Raw genomic sequence first — 8,068 nt, 5'->3', positions numbered from 1 at the left:
ATTAAGTGGCATTTCTCTTTCCTGTTTAAATAATGGATTGTGTTTCGCCTTTTATAGGTTTGGGATTTGAAGAGTACAGAATGTATGCAAACATTTAGGCCACCACCTCCATTAAGAGTACTTTTCCCATTTGAATTTGCATTCTCATAGGACTTGAGTTATTTAGCTGCATTATCGTGTTTTGTATCTTTCTTTGGATGAAATGCGCTCGCGCGTGGGTGTATATATATATATATATATATATATATATATATATATATATATTGTTTCCATCTTCTTTTTGATTTAGATTCTGCCTAATTTGCTCTCTGTGAACTATTAGGGAGGTGATGTTTCTGTGAACTCGGTTCATCTTTTTCCAAAAAACACATATCACATTGCTTTTTGTAATAAGAGATCATTGATATGCATCATGACACTTCAAGGACAGTAGCTTCTCAACTCAAAAGAAATGCAATAACATGATGTTTTGGTTTGGTTTCACCATGAGTGACACCCTCTCAGTGCTCTTTTGTCAATTTCTTTACTCTCAAATAATAATCTACAATAAAATAAAAGTGATTTTATAGCTTCTACGACTATATGTCCAGGCATTTTGATTATAATCTGTAAATTTACTGCAGCAGCTGTTTGCATGGTTGCCTCATGGCTGTATCTGGATTTTTCAGCTGATTCCTGGACTTGGTTTTCTTTTGATTGCACTTAGGTTAGGCCATTCTAAAGGACATGGTACGCTACTAAGCACAAACAGAAAGCAGGAATCGCATATGATTTCTATTCTGGACTAAGGGATATTTGAATTTTTTAGAAGGAATTGGCACTCATTAAGGCTATCATGCCGGATTAAATTTAATTACTGAATAATGAATAATTTGATAGATAATATACATTTAGCTGGGCTGAAATATAATGATTAAATGTCTTCATTTTATTGTACATAAAATATCTGTTATGTTACAACAAAAAAAGAAGAAATCTCAGCAAGGAAAAGAAAATAAACTTAAAAAAATATGAGGCATGATTTCATGATCTGCGACATGTTTCTTCATTGATTACTGGATCACCACTAATGTAATTGTATGTGTAGAAGTTTAGTTGGGAAATTACTACGGTGAATTTGAGTTTCTGTAAATTCATTCGGTGAAGTACATTTGAGGCTAATGGGAAATGATTATTGTTGGATACTTCGTTTCTAAATCATTATAATGCAGGTTGTGAAGAGTTTCTCATCTGGTAAAAGAGAAGATGGAGATTTTGTCACAGCATGCTTGTCACCAAAAGGGGAATGGATCTATTGTGTTGGCGAAGACAGGTATTGCTTCCTATGTTCTATATTTTTATGGCCAAGTCTTCTACCTTCTGGTATGAAATATGCACTTTTGTCCTGCGTCTAATTCACTTTGATTTACAATTGCTCCTAATGTTTTTGATTTATATAAGGTTTGATCTTGTGTTGTAATAAAATTGATATAAAGGTCCAAGACATACTATTCTGTTAAACATTTTATTCCTTATTTGCTAAATATTTTGTCATTTCCTTTTTCTTTTTCTTTTCCTGTCTCTGCTGGGTAAGTGTAGTCCTCTTCTCAAGTTGCATTTGCTTGAGCGGTACCTAGAAAGAAATCAAAATTTACTTGTTTTTGAATCTGTAGCATAGATTGTAGAAGCAGCTAGGATACAGCAATGATCGAGGCTTTAAGCAAACAAATGTGGTCCCCAGAATAGACATCCTTGACTATTGATGCACGTGATATGTGATTAAGGAGATTCATCTTGTATGGAAATTTTGTGATGCACTTCAAATCAAGCCTGTCAGTTGTTTCTCATTATTCAATTTTTTCTAGATCCTTGTATGCCTTTAAGCATTCAACTTTACTGCCTTGTGCAATGATCTCATGTCTGCTATCGTACTGTGATAATTGATTTGCACTCACCATCATTGTTGAAATCTGCAATATATTTGTCTGAACAATTTTCTACAGTGAAACTAAGCTGCTACCAGTTTTTTCCTGTTTGGCATCTGTGGTACTACTTTTGATTATATTAACTAATATGTTCTGAAAATCATCTGCAGGAATACGTACTGATTCAGCCACCAATCTGGTAAACTAGAGCATTTAATGAAGGTAAGTGAAATTGGTAGAGATTAAGATGGTTCAATAGGCCTTCGGGTTTCTTTCTCATTTATTTGCCATCAGAATAACTAGTCTACAATTTTGAGAAATAAACTCATGCTGTGTTTGGATAGAATGATTTCAAATGTGGATATTTGGATAAGATTTTAATTTAAATTGCTTGAATAAAAGTTGGGTCGTTTTTTAATTAATTAGGTCAATGAATAAAGATTGAATTCGTGAATGTGGTTGAATAATTGAAGTCAATTTGGAATGATGTTTTTATAGGTATTTCAAATCCACATTCAAGTAATGTTTTATCTACATTCGTGAACCTAATCTAAATCCATGAATCAAAGAATATCTAAGTATTAGCAGAGTCAAATTTCACCATTTCAAATCCTTCCATCCAAACATAAGGTCAGAGTTCTTAGTTGAACTGCAGAAGGTTAGGGAAGGAAGTTGAACCATATTTAGCAATCCTTGTTTCAACTACAGAGGAAAGGCTTTATGGGGATGGATGTGATACAATTAAGGATCATTTCACAGGATCTTTAACCCTCAATATATATCATTTTTTTTAGGGTCATTGAGCATTGTTGTCAAAACTCCAATTACACAGTTTGTGTTGGTGTTGGTATATGGGCAGAAAATACTGACATTAGCTTTAGATTATTCTAAATAGTTATGTAAATGGTCTGGTTTGATGTGGTTTGGAGATATTTTCAAACTAAAAAAAAAAAAAAAAACCGAGCTGAAATATTACCATTTGAGTAGAAAAATTAAAAAAAATATAATAATTTAATTAAGTAAAAGATTAATTCAAACACGTGTAAAAACTAAGCAAATATATAGATATGACTAGAAATTAAAACACTAAAATAAATAAACATATGCAGCATGTAATTATATGAAGTGAAATATTTTAATATATTAATGATACAATATCTTAAATTTAAAATTGATATATATCCACATATTATATTTTGGATTTAATTATATTTTATTATAGAGTAAGAGAAAAGGTGAACATGATAAATAAATAATTTAGTTATGTATAAAAAATGGTTTATAACGATTTATGGTTGAATTGGGTGTTTTTTAATGAACCTAACTAAATTGTTTCAGCAGTTCGGAAAATTTGCCAACCAAACGGAATTGTTTTAATTTTATCTGTATAATATAGTTTCAGTTCAATTTAGTATGACAGTTTGAATTGAATGATAAACAGCCCTAATTCTGTAGACAAGAATTTAAAAGTTTGCGCGTTTATCTCTTCTAGCAGCTAGATTCTGCCCTTAGAATGGGTTGTACAAAGCTGCAAGTTGAACTTTTTGCTTGATATTATCCCTTTGTGCATAGATCTTGTGATCATGCATACATGTTTTTATTTTTATACTACTGGCAGGTTCATGAGAAGGATGTAATTGGTGTGACTCACCATCCCCATCGGAATGTCGTTGCCACGTACAGTGAAGATTGTGCAATGAAATTGTGGAAGCCTTGAATTACCTTCATGTTGATCCTTCTTATTGTTACTCATTAAGACAATTTTTGCTCTACACACCTATTTCCCACTGTTGATCAGCTTTTGAAACAAAATTTTGTTTTCAATAATCAATGTGTAAAATGCCTGGTGAAGTGCAAGAGGTAGAAGAGCTTCCCTTAAAACTTGCATGTATCATTCCCAACTAAAAAGGGAACTGGGTAGTAGCCAAGTAGGCATTAGATATTTCAATCCATTTCTTGTACAGGTAACTAATGAAAGATCATTTCTCTTGAATCTCTCTCTATCTCTCTTTCTCTCTGCAGGTGGACTTGTGCTATTCTTTCAATCAACCTACCCTTCTACTTTTTGAGCTGTTCTTACCTCTGGGGGTATGTAGACAAGGTTACTTGCTCCAGATGGTGAGTACGAGGAAGCCCCTCATTGTATCCAAGGATATGAAGCTATTTAAGCATAATGGTCGGCAATGAATTATTATACCTTAGAAATAATTGGGACATTTGTTTCATTATTATTTTGAGATGCCCTTTTAACCTAGACCAACATGCTGCAGTTGGTGAGAAACTGGCCTCTTCTGCTCTCACGCAATGCTTCCCTTCCCTGTAATGGGAAGAGTTGAGCAGAATATGACATCCACTAACCAATGCCCACCTAAAAGCTCAAAATTTTCAATGGCAGTTACCTGTCTTTCATTCTTATGCTCTCCCAATAGACAATAAGCACCATATGCTAATTCAGTTCAGTTGCCAATGATTGCCGAATGCTAATGGAGATGGGCTTATCCTCCTTTCAAATTTTATTATTATTATTATTATTTTTACTATTGATTCTCACTATGACTCGAATTCAAAATTCTTAAAGCCATGGGGTTTTGATCTGAGCTCTTGATCATTTGATCAAATTATAATAAATTTAGATATTACTTTTACAATCAAATAATCCAGTGGAATTGAGCTAATAATATTAGGTATATAATCCAGTGGCTTGCTACAACATTTTTCCTTTCTGTTCAATTCAATATTTTCAGACCATCCCTGCATCCAATTGTTTATTATTTTAAAAAAATTTTTTGAGTCAGAATATTTTTACATAATAAAATATTTATATATTTAATAAGTAGTTCTTTGATTTAATGATTCTATTTGATGAAAAAATTATGAGCACCAGCATTCAATAGTGGCTTGAGTTGTGAAGGTGCACCATCAGGCATGCCAAGCTTTCGTACTTTTATATCTAGTTGCTAAATCACCACTAACTAATTAATCACCCGCAGATTCATATCCCCATGTTAATTCAATTTAATTGATTTTTTTTAATTAATTTTTATATTTGAAAAGAAATTTTTAATTTTTTTAATTTAAAAAATTTTAATTAAAAAATAAAATTTAAACATAATTGTTTAAAAATTTAAGTGAATTTTTTTTCTTATAAATAATTTATTCTAAAAGAAATCATTCTTAGAAAGAATTAATAAAACATTTAATTATTCACTTATTATATTTAATGGGAATCTGAAATTCACGAAGAGAAAAAAAAATTCTGCAATAATGCACCACAATGCAAAAGAAGATGCATAATCTTTGACACTTGTGAAAAGAGATAAAGGGCTATTTCACTTCTCTCTTTCTGTCTCTCCAAATAAATTTTGGAAAAATTATTATTTAGCCCTCAATTTTAATGAAACAAACTATTTAATTCTTTATTTCATTCACTTTTTAATCTTTCGTTCACTTTTTAATCTTTTCGTTCAGTTTATTAATAAAATTAATATTAATATTTAAAATGTCTAGAGAGACTAAAAAATAAATAAAAAAATATATAAATTAATTAATATAATTTTTAAAATAAAAAAATCAAATAATTAATCTTATTAAAATAAATAGATTAAATAGTAATTTTCCATAAATTTTCCTCTTGCAATCCTCCATTGATCATGACCTGAAGAAGAGAGAATCCTCCACCATTAAGTGGTGTTGCCACTAACCTTACTGAAAGTCAAACCAATAAACGAGATAATAGTTTCACACAGGATGATGAATAAGAAGGCCACCACAAACCCCCCATTGAGCAACAGACCACACTATGAATTTTGGATTAGCTGAAATCAAAAAGTCTAACACAAAGAAAAAGAAGTTGGTTTAACAATTTTTAACCTTTTCTGAACTAACACCAACCCCTGCATTGAAATTTTTAACATCTTTAAGCTCAGAATCAAGAAATTTAACTCGTGGGATTTGACCATGAAAAAAAAAATCAAGCCCTTTCTGGTCAAAATGGAGCACCAGCCCCCTGGAGAATCCTATGCTTGGTTATTCTTTCATCCCATCAGCCTCTTCTCTCTATTTAGTCCCTTAAGGATTCAGCTTTCAGTATATCCCATCTCTGAGTTGAACTCCCAGTGAATGCAGACCTCCCTAGTTCTAATAGGAGAGATACTCTCCTACCCTAATAATAATTTTCTTTTCTCATAAACCCTTTGCTCCACCCAATGAGATATAAATCAGAAAGTAATTATATCTCAAATCTTTATAGCGGCAATTTCCTATTTAACCTTTGTTCTATTACCATCTAAGCACTTGTCTCATAGTCAACCCATTGAGGTAATGGATAGCTACATGAATTATTATTTAATGTTCTCAGAGGTCATTTCATAACTAATCTTTAATAAACTACAAAATAATAATACCCACTAATAAATTAATGGTGCTAAATTTTCGCTTCCCTTGACGTGCTGTGCCGTGCCGTCACAGGTATTACTGCTTTCCTAACAATGGGCTAAATTAATTATTATTTGCATGATCAAACATGTAATTCTGTGACCATAATGAATCATGTGGAGATTACAAAGCATATATTGATAAATAATTTGCATACACATGCAAGTTAACATTTGATAAGGATACACTTAGATACCAAAACAAGTAGCATGATAAAGAAAGAATGTATATGAATTCAGAATTTCAAGTATAGAATCATACAACTGATAATTCCACAAATCCCACAAGAGTTTTTTTTTTTTTTTAATACTTGTTTTTAAGAATAAATAGGATGATTACCCATCAACAGGAATGATACAAAAAGCTGTATAAAAATAGAAATACAAAAAATTAAGAAAAAAAGAAAGAAAGAAAGAAACCTCAATGGTGCAAAGGGTTTGGACCGGTTGGAACAAGCCGCTTTTCAGCACCATAACGTGGATCAATCTCAGTTCCGTTCCGCTGGGGGTGCACCGGCAAGTGCCAGTGGTGAAGCCGGTGTGAGTTCTTGAGAAATGGGGAGAAGTCGAATTTGCTAGACAACATTCTTCTGTTGCTAAAAGGTTGAACTAGAGATATAGATACATGATTGTCTTCACTATTATTTGAAAAGCAAGAGCACCAACCGTTGAAGAAGAAGAAGAAAAAGAGGAGAAAAGAGAGGCAAAGAATGGTATTAAAGAGAGAAGAAAGTGGGATTTTCATGGCTGAAGCTGATCAGGAGGAAAGAGCAGAGGATGAAAAGAAAAGATTGCATGGAGAGAGAGAGAGAGAGAGAGAAACAATAGGAGGGTGGAGAGATTCAGAGCTTAAAAGTGGTAAAGGAAGCTTAGCTAGCTAGACTAGCACAAGAAATGGTGCAGAGTGTTGAGCTGGTACTGTGCTTGCTTCCATGAGACTACTTTCTGTGAGATTATTTATTTATTGCTGAAAGAGAGAGAGACAGAGAGAGAGAGAGAGAGAGAGAGAGAGAGAGAGAGGCATATAAGGTCCAGTAGATGCGGAGAGGGAGCAGAATTGTCGAGCATTCTTCTTCCAATGAATCTTCCTTTGCGTTCAAGGAACTAAGGGCCATTAATACCACATATTGTCAAACCCCCCAATTTTATATATTATTATTATTATTATTAAGAGAATATTTATCTCATTGATCAGACCAGTTTATAAATTTTATGCTTTATAAATGAATTTAAATTGAGATTTAAATTTAAAATTCGATATATTTAGAGATTATTTCATAGTTTTATGAAAGGAAAATTAGAGGGTGTGTATTTGATTAATTAAATTTAATCAAAAGAAGCAAATCATTGAAATATTCAAAGAAAGGGATAAATATATTTAATAATGATAATTAAAACTTGAAATTTTATTTTTACTAAAAATTATTCTTTTTGGAGTTCCAAAATGTTTTATTCAAACACAAGCTACGCAGCTGTCCAAGGTCCAGATTTTTCAGGGCTCAATCAGTCTGGTCTATCTTTAAACGCACTCTTTATTCAACTCCATTCCTCTTTCTTCAAAAAATTATAAAAAAAAAATTAAATAATAATAATTAAATAACTCATAAGTCGATATTTTATATATCCCATTAACCTCTTAACATTGGCCAATTGTTTTTTCTTTTTCAAAAGGATATGGAATTGATAGGCCTTTAGCTTCAAGAACAGAGTCCATGACCGCCTAAGCATTTT

Source organism: Hevea brasiliensis, chromosome 2 (assembly GCF_030052815.1).
Source record: "Hevea brasiliensis isolate MT/VB/25A 57/8 chromosome 2, ASM3005281v1, whole genome shotgun sequence".
In the NCBI taxonomy this organism is placed as follows: Eukaryota; Viridiplantae; Streptophyta; class Magnoliopsida; order Malpighiales; family Euphorbiaceae; genus Hevea; species Hevea brasiliensis.
The sequence above is the reverse complement of the archived record's forward strand: the minus strand, read 5'-3'. Positions refer to the sequence as shown.